Raw genomic sequence first — 13602 nt, forward strand, 5'->3', positions numbered from 1 at the left:
AATCAAAGGTTTCTTCTTTTGTAGAATCCACGCTTCTAATGTACTGGTTTTGTTATATATGTACACACACACATATATATATATATATACAGTATATATATATATATATATATATATATATATATATATATATATATATATATATATATATATATGTATATATATGTGTGTGTGTGTGTGTGTGTATTACGTATGAATTTTATCCCATCACCGTAACATTTTTATACACAAAACATTAAGCTACAAATGTCATTTAATATCCAGTCCGCTCTACCCCGTAAACAATGCCGAGGGGGACCTTTGTAGCTTTATTTATATATATATATATATATATATATATATATATATATATATATATATATATATATATATATATATATATATATATATATATATATCATCCACGTGTGCGTAAGTGCCAACTAAGGAGATGTCATCCTCAAACTTCAAGCAAAGAGTAGTTTAGCTGGCTGGCATAAACAGGTAAGCGTTTCAGTCTGGCTGTAACCGTGAGCAAGGACGGTTGCAGATTTCATCTCCTCCGTCGATTCGTTAGAGATTCGTAACCTACAGGTATTGGCTCTTTAGTAATATTTTTCCTTGGAACTTTGTTCACTTAATACGTTGTTTTTCTTGAAGTATATTTCATTGGTGGCATTTTCCTTGAAGGTTGTTCAATTGATGTTATTTTTCTTTAAATATATTTAATTGATGCTATTTTTCTTTAAGTATTTTTAATTGACGTTGTTTTTCTTTGAGTATATTTACTTGATGTTATTTTTCGTGAAGTTTGTTTAATTGATGTTATTTTCTTGAAGTTTGTTTAATTGTTATTTTTCTTGATGTTTGTTTAATTTATGTTGTTTTTCTTGAAGTTTGTTCAATTGATATGTTATTTTTCTTGAAGTTTTTAATTGACGTTTTCTTGAAGTTTGTTTAATTGACGTTATTTTTCTTGAAGTTTGTTTAATTGATGTTGTTTTTCTTGAAGTTTGTTCAAGTGATGTTATTTTTCTTGAAGTTTGTTTAATTGATGTTATTTTTCGTGAAGTTTATTTAAATGATGTTATTTTTCTTGAAGTTTGTTTATTTGATGTTATTTTTCTTGATGTTTGTTTAAATTATGTTATTTTTCTTTAAGTATATTTATTTGATGTTATTTTTTTGAAGTTTGTTTAATTGATTTGTTATTTTTCTTTAAGTCTGTTCAGTTCACGTTTGTTTGTATTTTGTTTATTTCTTATGTTATTTTTCTTGAAGATTGTTCAATTGATATGTTATTTTTCTTTATGTTTATTTAATTGATATATTTTCCTGTAGAGTGTGTTTAATTGACGTTATTTTTCTTGAAGTTTTTTCAATTGGTATAATGTTTTTTCTGTATTTTGTTTAATTGATATTTTTTCTTTAAATTTGTCTGGTTGATATATTTTTCTTGAATTTTGTTTAATTGATATGTTATTTTTCTCTTACTAGACCTTTTCAAGTGAAAGTGAGTCAACCTAAATATTTATTTGTTTTAAAAAGTTTATTTTTTTCACAGATTGTGAATAACGTTTATGTATCTTTTCGTCATTATAATGATAAGTAGAGGCCTTTAGACCTTGGCTTGGACAGGACGCAAGAATTTGGAGCATCGGTGTCTTAGATAATATCATTAACTTAAAAAATATTCTCTTGCAGGTTAAAAGGCCGAAGAAACAGCACAATAACTTGTAGTAGTTGGAAACGTGAAAATCATTGCCGCTACGATAATTGTCTTATAATTAAGTAAATTATCTTCCCCTTCTCTCTCTCTCTCTCTCTCTCTCTCTCTCTCTCTCTCTCTCTCTCTCTCTCTCTCTCTCTCTCTCGTCTTGTCATAATCTTGGTTATAATCTACTTCATCATCATTTCCAATTATCATTTAATTCTCGCGGACCCTTCCAACCTTTCAGTTTACCTTATTAGTCAAGAATGACCCTTCCATCTTCAAGGGGAAGAAGGGTGTAAATAAATACCTCCGCTAACTACGCTAACTTTGCTAAATTCTCTAATTCAGCTAACTTCACTAACTCAGCTAACTCCGCTAACATATAAGTGAGATTATAAACTTCAGGCATTCACTGTGAAAGGAGATAATTGCAAAATTAGGGGAAAAACGTCCTGCAAACAAGATCACTTCAGCTGGCGCCAGAAAAACTATTGATCAAGGTGATTTAACTTTCTTGCTACCTATGTTTTTCTCCTTTTTCTACGTAGGTACACTGACCGATAGAGAGTTGGACAGCTAACTATTTCTCGGAACTGTTCCAGAGCGTGAGGTGACTTCACTTGACTTGACAGGCTGTTTACACTGCGAGAAAGGAATCTATTTTGGCAAAAAGATTAACAGTAAGATTCCCTTTGATCTGCCACTGTTCTCCAAAAGCTCAGTTGTTCTTTTCTCATTATAAAACAGTTAATATGATCTGGTATGTACAACCTTTCAGTTAAGTCGCAGTCATTCTCACTGACCTGTTTGTCAAAGACCCTTGCGTGCGTACCTGTCAATTTTTTATTTTTATTCTTTTTTAGTTTCCTGTAAAAGAAAACTATTATGCCGGCTTTGTCTGTCCGTCCGCACGTTATTCTGTCCGCACTTTTTTCTGTCCGCCCACAAATCTTAAAAACTACTGAGGCTAGAGGGCTGCAAATTGGTATGTTGATCATCCACCCTCCAATCATCAATTAGTTTTTATTTTATTTAAGGTTAAAGTTAGCCATGATCGTACTTCTGGCAACGATATAGGATAGGCCACCACCGGACCGTGGTTAAAGTTTCATGGGCCGCGGCTCATACAGCAATATATCGAGACCACCGAAAGATAAATCTGTTTTCGGTGGCCTTGATTATACGCTGTATCGGCTGTACAGAAAACTCGATTGCGCCGAAGAAACTTTTGCGCATTTATTACATATTTATTTTTGGCATAATTTGGTTCCCCTTTTATACCGGACTCCCGGAGAAGGTGCCTTTGTGTATTGCGTCTGTCTGGATCCGATAAGGGAATGTTTTCGTACTCTAGATGAACGTTTGATGTCCGGACACAGCAATTTCGTTTTGTGTGATCTTTCCCTTGCGTGTCCCTTCCTGAAAAGGCTTCCTGAAAAGGATTTAGGAAGTCAGGCAGGAAGAAAGGCAGGTAAACATTACAGGGACATTTAATGAAACGGGGAATTCTACTGTAGTTTCTGAAACGAATTCATTCCCTTGAAAAACATTTTACAAAGGCGATACGGTCCTTATGATTATCGAGAAAAAAAATGGCTGAAAATAGGGCGAAATAGTATAGATGACGCTCACGAGCCTGAAGTTCTCATTATCGCGTCCTGGCGACCTGCCGGTTAATAGTGCATCTAATCTCTACTTGGTAGGTTGTTATGGCACAACAGCGAAGCCTTCAGAGTGACCGAATCAACAGCAATACTGTTGTAGAAACAGAAAGCTATTAACGAAAACTATGAGAAGATAGCAGTAGAGGGAGTAAGTGCTTAGACAGTATTATATACATATATATATATATGTGTGTGTATACATATATACACATACACGCATATATATATATATATATATATATATATATATATATATATATATATATATATATATATATATATATATATATATATATGTATATATATTTCAACTCGTTCTTTTACTACTGAAAGCCATAGCTGACTTTGGTTAATCCGTGGTCTTTGGCTAACAGTTCGTGTTTTTCTTTTTATAATATTCGTGTTCTTTGGATAATAATTCGTGTTCTTCGGATGATGCATGTTCTCCCGCTAATATTCAATTTATATCTGGCTAATTTCGTGTTCTCTGGCTAATTCGTGATCTTTGACAAACCCGTGCTCTCTGGCTAAAAATCCGTATTCTTCCCATAATTCGTGTTCTCCAGTTAATTCGTGATCTTGCTCGTATAATCCCCCAAGACACACTCAGACGCATTATTAAAGAAGAAGAAAAAAGACCCGAGCGCACGCAAACACAGGTCGCACGCAAAATTCGGGTGAGGCGCAATGCCACTACATTGCAGAGATTAGGGGAGGGAAATAAATGCTTCCTTCATAATTAAAGGTGTGTTGTTGCTGTTCTTCTTCTTCTTCTGCCAAGGAGAAAGTTGGATGTTAGATCCAGTTTAGGTGACGGATTTTACGAAATCTTAACTTTGTTGGAAAATGCAGTCTGATTACGGATAGACCTTTCCTCGACACTGTAAGCATTATTATTATTATTATTATTATTATTATTATTATTATTATTATTATTATTATTATTATTATTATTATTATTCAGGAGATGAACCCTATTCATGTGCAACAAACCCACAGGGAGTTTTGACTACAAATTCAAGCTTCCAAAGAATGTGGTGTTCATTCGAAAGGCGTAACAGAAGGTAATAGGAAATAGAGAAAGAAGAGATAAGTGATTGTAAAGTAAAAAAATATAAAATTAGATTATTAAGTAATCAGATATGTTATCAAATTGTAAAATGCAAGGAGAACAGCTTTAGGCAACAAATGCACTGCATCTTCGCTTGAACTTTCGAGGTTCCAGTTGCTTGACAACCTCAGGGGGACTCTTCTCCACCTCTAGAACTGAGAAGTTCGACAGCGAGGCACATTCACTGCATATTGCAAGCATGAAACAGGAATTCGGACTCGTATATCGCTTACTTAAGACAATGTACACACAGATTAGACCCCAAGGAATCCACCTGTATCGATTACTCGACAAACGAGTAAAAAATGCGCCGAAGTTTCCTCGGCGCAATCGAGTTTTCTGTATAGCGCATAATGCTGTATGAAGCTCTCAGCCACGGCCCATGAAACTCTCAGCCGCGGCCCATGAAACTTTCGGTGCCAGACGCACGATCATGGCTAACTTTAACCTTAAATAAAATCAAAACTACTGAGGCTAGAGTGATGCAATTTGGTATGTTTCATGATTAGAGGGTGGATGATCAGCATATCAATTTGCAGCCCTCTAACCTCAGTAGTTTTTAAGATCTGAGGGCGGACTGAAAAAGTGCGGACGGACAGACAAACAGCCATCTCAATACTTTTCTTTTTACAGAAAACTAAAAGGGCGACCCAGCATTGCATAAAATCCCTTCCATTATTCTTCCACTTTTTCACGAAAAAATTATGATACCTTTGAAACTAATCCACTCGGCACATGATAGCCCCGGGTTAATTAGTCACGGCTTTTATGAATGGCCTCGATTCCGGGGAAAAGCTGAGTCGTATTTAATCACGAGAGAAATTATGGCACGGAAGATAACGACTGAGGAGAGAGAGAAGGGTGAAGGAAGAGGAAAGAATTTACGGACACAATAGTATTACGGGGGAAGAGAATGCACGGGAATACAATGCAGTGTTTTGCGGATTTCGTTACCCTCGCCCGGCTGGCTCGGCACTTTTTTTTTTTTTGGAGAGTTTCCAGTTGTACAATTTTCTCTTTCATTCCAGCTACTGTAATGCAATTCTCTCTCTCTCTCTCTCTCTCTCTCTCTCTCTCTCTCTCTCTCTCTCTCTCTCTCTCTCTCTCTCTCTTGGACACTGGAAAATTTCCTGTTGTAGATTTTCCTTTTCCATTCCAGCTAATGCAATTCTGTTTCACACTTTGTGAGATTATATACTAATCATTTCTCTCTCTCTCTCTCTCTCTCTCTCTCTCTCTCTCTCTCTCTCTCTCTCTCTCTCTCTCTCTTTGGACATTGTACTTTTTGGAAAGTTCAGTTATTGAATTTCCTCATTCATTAAATCCAGCGCAGTTTCTCTCTCTCTCTCTCTCTCTCTCTCTCTCTCTCTCTCTCTCTCTCTCTCTCTCTCTCTCTCTCTCTCTCTCTCTCTCTCTCTCTCTGTGAATTTCATTTTAAAATCCCCAGATGCAATATTCACTCTGCCGACCTAACTAATATCATTTTAATCTCATATTTTGGCAGGTGAACTACAGAACATGCCGGCATAAGAACCCACCTGTGTTCTACAAAATACAAAACAAGGAAAGATTGAAAAAACGAAGAAATCTTCATTCCGAGGAAGTGAGAAACTTGAAGACAAAAAGGAATAAGAAGGAACGAAAGAAGGAGAGAATTTCAGTCTGCTTCAGCACATACCAATGTCTCACTTACCGGGTTACGCAGGTAATGTTCATCTGCACACTTGCAATTATTGTAAACTTTTTGCATCACCCTGTTTACTTTTGGAGTCTTCCTGTGTTTCCTCCTTCTGCCTGTCAGTGGTCTTTTCTATCTATTGTTCTGTAACATAAATTCTGTTTGTCTGTAAAGAATCATTCCGTAAATGGAGCACTGACTGAATATTTTATCTACACATTCACTTTACCTGAGTAGACTAAATAGGTCCATCATTCGAAAGTAATGTACGTTTTCTTTTCAATGAAAACGGCGCCATATTAGACGATACGACGAATTTTACCCTCATACACAATAAAACAAAACACGAGTGAAATATCAGAGGTTCAAGCGAAGGTGCGATTCATTACTACCCAGTACTATTTTCCTTGCATTTTAATAGGCTACATTTTTATCTATTTATTAATTTATTTTATTCTTTGTTGATAGGTGGGATCTCTTGTTTCTGTATTTCACTTTACCTCCTCATACTTCTTCCTAATGAACATCCTATAATAATAATAATAATAATAATAATAATAATAATAATAATAATAATAATAATAATAATCTAATTATTTCTTCTTCTTACCTTAGTCCCGTTTCCATACGGGGTCGCCATTCTGGATGAGCCGCGTCCATCTGCCCCTGTGGTACGATTCTGTTTAGTCAAGTCCCTTCTCCCTCAAGTCTTTCCTCACACAGTCTCTCCGTCTCTTTCCTGGTCTTCCTCAGTCTCTCCATCCATCTCTTTCTTGGTCTTCCTCCTCGTCTCCTTCTACCCTGCACTTCCATCTCCATAGCATTTGTGTCTTCCAATATGGTCTTCCTCCCTTCTCAGTAGGTGTCTGTATCTTCAGTCTCCCCTCCTGCACTTTCTTTGATATTTCAACCACCTTTGTTGACCCTGTGATATACTCATTCTTAATCCTATCCTTCCCCGTTACACCAGACATCCACCTTAACATTCTCATCTTTGCTGCGTCTAGTTTCTTCTTCTCTGTTTTTGTCATACTTGCTGTTTCTGTACCATAGGGTCTTACTATAGGACTTGCCCTTTATTCTTGTTTAGGGGGGCAAAATGTAGAATGCATATCTACACCTCCCTTTAGTCTTACTTAAGGGGAGCAAAATGTAAAATGCATATCTACACTTCCCTTTAGTCTTGTTTAAGGGGCAAAATGCATATCTACACTTCCCTTTAGTCTTATTTAAGGGGGGCAAAAAGTACAATGCATATATGCACTTACCTTTAGCCTTATTTAAGGGGGCAAAATGTAAAACTCATATCTGCACTTCCCTTTAGTCTTATTTAAGGGGGCAGAATGTACAATGCTTATCTACAATTCCCTTTAGTCTTATTTAAGGGGGCGAAATGTCCCATGCATATCTGCAGATGCATGTTTATTTTACACGCTATACTAGCCTGTTCGCATTCAGGAAAGCAAGTTTTTATGAGTAATGAATATATCCGCACAGGATGGGGAGTAAGGAGAGCACTGATGGGAGTAGGAACACGGAAAAATTATAGGTTAAAATTGAATGTTATACAAACCAAGATATAATCCTTAAAAGGAAAAGAGCTGGCTTGTCAAGCCTCATTGTGACTCACTGCCTAAATTCTCCTGATCGTTTTGCGGTTAGCCGACGGTAGGTCAGGTCAGTACTTGGATGGGTAATCACTAACGAGTGCCAACAGCATTTTCAGGTGGTTTACAAATCAAAGAATCTAAACTCACGATGTTGTCATTCGTAGTTTTAAACGAACGATCTTGAAAATTATTATTTATAATTAATTTATTTACCTATTTATTTAACTTTCACGGGATCGAGAGTTTTATAGCTATTTTATTTACAAAACAAAAATTTTACTTTCTCTGTTTGAAGAGTGGGATTTTACTTTAAAGGCAAGTCTTTAGAGATGAAATTGCTGGCTCCACGCCTCTTTTGTTTCTTGATTCTAAGCAAACGCTGATGCCCTTTTTACAGTCTGGTGGACTAATAGCAGGTAATAATAATAATAATAATAATAATAATAATAATAATAATAATAATAATAATAATAATAATAATAATAATAATAATAATTGCACTAATGGCCTCAGCACTCTTTACTGTACTTTCATCTTATATGCAACTAAAGAAAAAGTTGTAAGGAAAATGCCTTTACAGTAAAAGTGAAGTTGAAATTGAGTCTAACTTTATGCAACTCAGTGTGCAATCTCTTCCACCAATCTTCCTTGTTCACGTGTGGATAACAAACATCAATAGTTCCGGAGGATTGTGAAGCAAATGCAACAGGTAACACGTACGTGATCGTCGTTTAAGTCCGCTGATTGTAATAATTGTGAAAATTGAATGTTCGGCAAGTATGTGTTTAAGAGAGAGAGAGAGAGAGAGAGAGAGAGAGAGAGAGAGAGAGAGAGAGAGAGAAGCCGGGTGGTGGGGTTTGTGTTTATTGGAATGGGTTGGGTGAAAGGGGAGGGGAGGGGGGGGTGTTAGAATCAGGTTATGCGTGACTGCTCGAATGTCGAATAAGGAAAAAAACGGTTTCTCCAACGAACTACATGATATATTCGTAGCGTTACGTGATTCGTAATACTATTTTTGGCTCCTTCGAGAATGATATACATCATATTTTCCTTCGATGGTACCCAATTCCACTGTTTTTTTCTTCTTCTTCTTCTTTCTGAAATAGCGACGATGGTTCTTATCAAGGACGACTTCGTTTCCCCTGAAAATGGTTGGACGGATTAGACCTAGTAGCCTACGAATTGGTCTATCTGTTTGTTTTTTCTCTCTACTGAGAGGTAATTATGCTTTTGTTAATGGGGTTTTAAGTGCTGCTGTTGTCTGTGACACATTATTCACCTAAGGTGACCACCTAGATCGCTCTGAGCGAGGTGGAACAACCACTTACCCAGTGTTTCCCAACTTCCACGTAGGAGGGTTGAGCCGTCAGTGCACCTCGCGTGGTGCTCCGTTGGCATTACTTATGGGTGTTTGCGGCGTCCCTTCGGCCCCTAGCTGTGCCCACGTTCTAGTCTTCTACTTTACTTCCTTTCCTCAGTCGTGCTGTCCAACCTCTCTGACGACTATCACCAAGCCTACAGAATTCTTATCGGAACTGTGAGGTTTTTTCACAGTTCCACCTTTAGATCCTTGTACTTCTTTTTTTTTTTTTTCGAGACCTCTTTGTCTTGTTGTCCAACCACTCGAACTTCCTCTTTCACTGCCTGAAGCGCTGAATGGCCGAAAGTGCCCCATTGCATGGATTGACAGCCTAAATTTCATCAAATCAATTATTATTTATTTATTTTGCATATCAGTGCATGTGCACTCCATTGCTGGGACGCTTGTTATGCCAGTTAACCCCCATTTAGGGTTGATTTGCAAGAGTGTTGTCCCATTTGGAACTATAATCTTATGATTATTATGCTAGTTTTGTTATTTTTGCCCCTATATTCGGTTCTGGTTACCAATTATCCACCATAATTATTGTGTATTATCATCCGTCTCTGTCTTCTTTTCCTATCTTTTCTCTATTGTGTTTACCTTTCCTAAGACATGAACGTACAGGTCACTGGAAAGTTTGTTAGTCTTGTCAAAAAGGAACAAGAAAGAAGAGAAGAAATAATATACGTAATTATTCAAATCAACATTTATGATTTATGATGAGGAGAATAATTCAATAGTGCTTTTAATAATGTACCTAAAGAATAATTGTCTATTACATTCTCTTGATCGTGTGTTTGTTCGCGATTACAATCGAATCGTAGTATGACTTTGCCAGCCAGTTTTCCTTCCTGGGGTCTCAAAGTTTTTGTTACTCAGTTTATTTTGAGGTGAAACAGAGGAAGAAGATGTCTCTTTGCACTGATGGTCGAAATGTTACCGATTAAAGCTGATTTCTTTGGACACCGGACCATGAAATTGAAACGCTACAAAGTTAGTAACAAGTTATTCACGTCGTATAACATATACGTATTAAAATCGACAGTTATAACTGTGACAACAAAACTGGAAATGAAGTTACTCAAGTCAAATAAAATATACTTATTAAAATCGACAGTTTTAACTGTGACAACAAAATTTGAAATGAAGTTATTCACGTCAAACAACATATAAGTAACAAAATCGATAGCTTTATCTGTGACAACAAGTCTGGAGATGAGGTATGTATTCCGTAAGGCTAAATTGGTTACGACTCATTTCTATTTCGTTGTAAAATTATGTAACTGTCCACCTTTCAAACTGACAGGTGAGTCTTGTCTTTGCTGAATCTGTTAATTCTTTAAAACTGGCAGGATAAGAAAATGTAGAATGTCCCTGAGCACAGTAAAAAAAAAAAAAAAAAACAGGCCTGACACTTTTTCGCTTTTTCCTATCCTCCTCAGGACATGTCGTGGGTCTGCAAGACGACTGCGGCAGAAGGTCCAGCGCCCTGGCGTATCTCAACGCCCTGAAGCGCCCACCCACGCCTACGCCAAAGATGTGCGTACGCCTAGACGACCTGCTTGCTCTCGTAAGTTCAGAAAGTGAGGTGAACATGTACTTCGTTCTAGGGCGTCTCGGAGCATTTCTTTTTCGAGAAGCTAAGATGAAAGCCCAAAAAGTTGGCTAATTTTTTGTTCTCTCTAATCATTGCTGCGTTAATGAAGAGGGTTTAGCTGGTTAAATAAGAACCATACATACATACATACATACATGTCACTTAATAGCACGTGACAATGAATTCAGCTGAGGCTGCATGAAAAGCGAAAGGAGGTTGTTCCAAGCGCTTTTGTGTTATATCATTACATTTTCAGGGTACACGCATTTTGTATGTATGTATGTATGTATGTATGTATGTATGTATGTATGTATGTATGTGCGATTCGTACTCATTTTCAAATCTGTTTCACTGCAGTGTCAGTCCTTTTGAGTTTTACTAAAAGAGGATACTTTGTATCTCTCAAATCAGCCAAAATAATCCCTTTAGATACAAGAATATTGTAGATCGTTGTGGACCACATTTCTTGTAAGCAGAATGCTTAGCAGTTAAGAAGACACCTTATAAGCGTGTCTGAAGCCTCCCATAGTTTGCTTTTCTTTGAATTGCTTATATATAAGAAGAAAGAGAAAATATAAAAAAAAATTATAGAGCAATGAGACATCGACGAACACCTAAATAAATGACGTGAATATATCGAAGCAAGCTAATAATTAGTAAAGAATAATCCTATTCTCTCTCTTGCTCTTTTCCAAGAAATCCTACGAGGCGGACGTCACGTCCCACAAACAAGGATTGTCCCTTCCCATCCTGAGGAGCAGAGTCGAGCACCATCCTACGGCAACGACTCTCCTCTTGATGACCGTCCAGACGCGAAGGAATCTCTTGAATTCCTACGCAGGACCCCAGGAAAGGTGGCTGTCCTAGCCTATCCCCAGTGGGGATGGAGCAGACCTTGCTATCAGTAGTGTCGAAGGTGGGTATCGCTTGCAGTGTGCATTGTGTGGCACGCTGTAGATGACTCTGGAGGTTTTCTGCATCTGCGGTGGTTACTACCCTGTTCCCTTCTGGCCTTTGCTGTTCAACTTCTTTAACTTTAGGTTTTTGCAGTTTTTATCTTTTATTTAAGAATAAATCCCCAGGGCCTGCGCTGAAGAGTCTAAGGATGTGATTCAGTGGTCTCGTTAAACTATTTTACACTAATAATAATGTCAAGGGCAAGAGCAAGGGTCACGTCTTAGTTATGAAGTCAGAAAGGAGAGAGACTGGATATATTCAGGTATATCAACCTTAAAATGTTTTGTGATGCATCAGTTTTGCAAGACGCAACAAAACGATATAATGGCTGCCCAACAACAGTCTCATTTCACTTCTAGAAGTCTAATCATTTTACCCTCAGCTTCAGGCACTCAAAATGGAAACTCTTTCGGAATTTCCAATTCTTGTTCTGAACTGGAGACCAACAAAGGACGAACAGCATTCTCTGAGGTTGCTATAATGAATCAGTTTCATCCTTTGGGTGCACTGTAGGCATTACTTAAGGTTCTTTGCAGCGTCCCTTTGGGCCCTAGCTGCAACCCGTTTCATTCCTTTGACTGTACCTCCGTTCATATTCTCTTTCTACAAACTTACCTTCCACCCTCTCCTAACAATTGTTTCATAGTGCAACTGCGAGGTTTTCCTTCTGTTACTCCTTTCAAACTTCCTTTCTTCTCAATTTCCTTTTCAGCGCTGAATGACCTCATAGGTCCCAGCACTTGGCCTTTGGCCTAAATTTCATATTCCAGTTCCAGTTTGTTACAATCCGAGATAAAAATGTTATAATGAAGGATAATGAATCACACTTGTAGCTGATCTTTCTACAAAAGAAGTAATTTCCTGTACTTGAAATAATGGATACTAATAATTATATTAAATGGGTTTTTTCAAGGAGTGGAAAGGGCATAAATATCTTCAGCATTGGCTCATTGTAATAATAACACATTGCAAAGATCTTGTAATGTAGAAATACCTGACTTGAAAATTCATGACGTAGATCATTCTGGTGCAGATAAAAGTGAACTATATTATCGTTCCTAGATTGATAAATAAATGTTAATCCAAAGTTTTTTAATATTCCTCACGTAGAATATATTCATAACTTCATTTTTCTTTATTGGAACTTTCATATCACAGATTAGATTATACCATTCTGCGTAATGAGTGTTGTATAATGTAATCGTAATTTCCTGTTTACATTAGCATCTAAAAACCGTAAATGAAAAAACCACTTTTTACTAGTTTACATTTTTCTTAAAACTTCCCTAATTCTTTCTACAGGAGCCACCTCCCAAACCCCGTGGCGAAAAGATAGCAATTTGTGTACTCATCAATACATTAATTATTCCTTTGCTATCTAATGACACTATGTAGACTCCTCGTACATTATTTCACCTTATTTACGTCATAGATACTTTCTAAAACCTATGTTATGTTTTCCTTCGGTCTCTGGCACAACATCTCTAGGTGTTCTGCAGTGGCGTAGTTGGCATTCCATCAGTGGGGGACCTAGGTGGGGCCAAGATATTTTTTGGGGGGCCGCCAAAGAAAATTATACAAAACTAATGTACCGGTTCTGTAATTAGTAAAACATACTATTCTCGAATGTATACATCCACGTGAGTGGAGGAAAATAATAATATTAGTTAAGTTAAGTATACCTTAGTTTTACCAGACCACTGAGCAGCAACAGCTCAAATTAGTAAACCCGTATTTGAGATGATATAGAGCTCAATAATTTTCAATTAATTTTCAACTCCTACTTTATGCTAATGTATCAAATACTGTAAGGGTTAAAGTTTAGCCACAAAGGGAATTTCAACTGAGGGTGCTAGTCGGGGAGACAAGCATCTGACTAGGGGGGCCCGGGCCACCTGGCCGCCCCTAGCGACGCCACTGGTGTTATGT

The 13602-nt window shown here is 37.1% G+C and overlaps 1 long non-coding RNA gene across 2 annotated transcripts; it reads left to right on the forward strand.

The window, feature by feature from the left end:
- Positions 1-435: 435 nt before the first annotated feature.
- LOC136828404 (uncharacterized) lies at positions 436-12760 on the forward strand. Of its 2 annotated transcripts, none has more exons than XR_010850032.1 (4): positions 436-573; positions 5973-6173; positions 10562-10689; positions 11413-12760. It is a non-coding gene; the product is annotated as an uncharacterized lncRNA (long non-coding RNA). The 2 variants fall into 2 exon arrangements; XR_010850033.1 differs by lacking the exon at positions 436-573 and adding an exon at positions 992-2373 and having other exon boundaries at positions 11413-12030.
- Positions 12761-13602: the final 842 nt, after the last annotated feature.

Source organism: Macrobrachium rosenbergii, chromosome 3, assembly GCF_040412425.1.
Source record: "Macrobrachium rosenbergii isolate ZJJX-2024 chromosome 3, ASM4041242v1, whole genome shotgun sequence".
In the NCBI taxonomy this organism is placed as follows: domain Eukaryota; kingdom Metazoa; phylum Arthropoda; class Malacostraca; order Decapoda; family Palaemonidae; genus Macrobrachium; species Macrobrachium rosenbergii.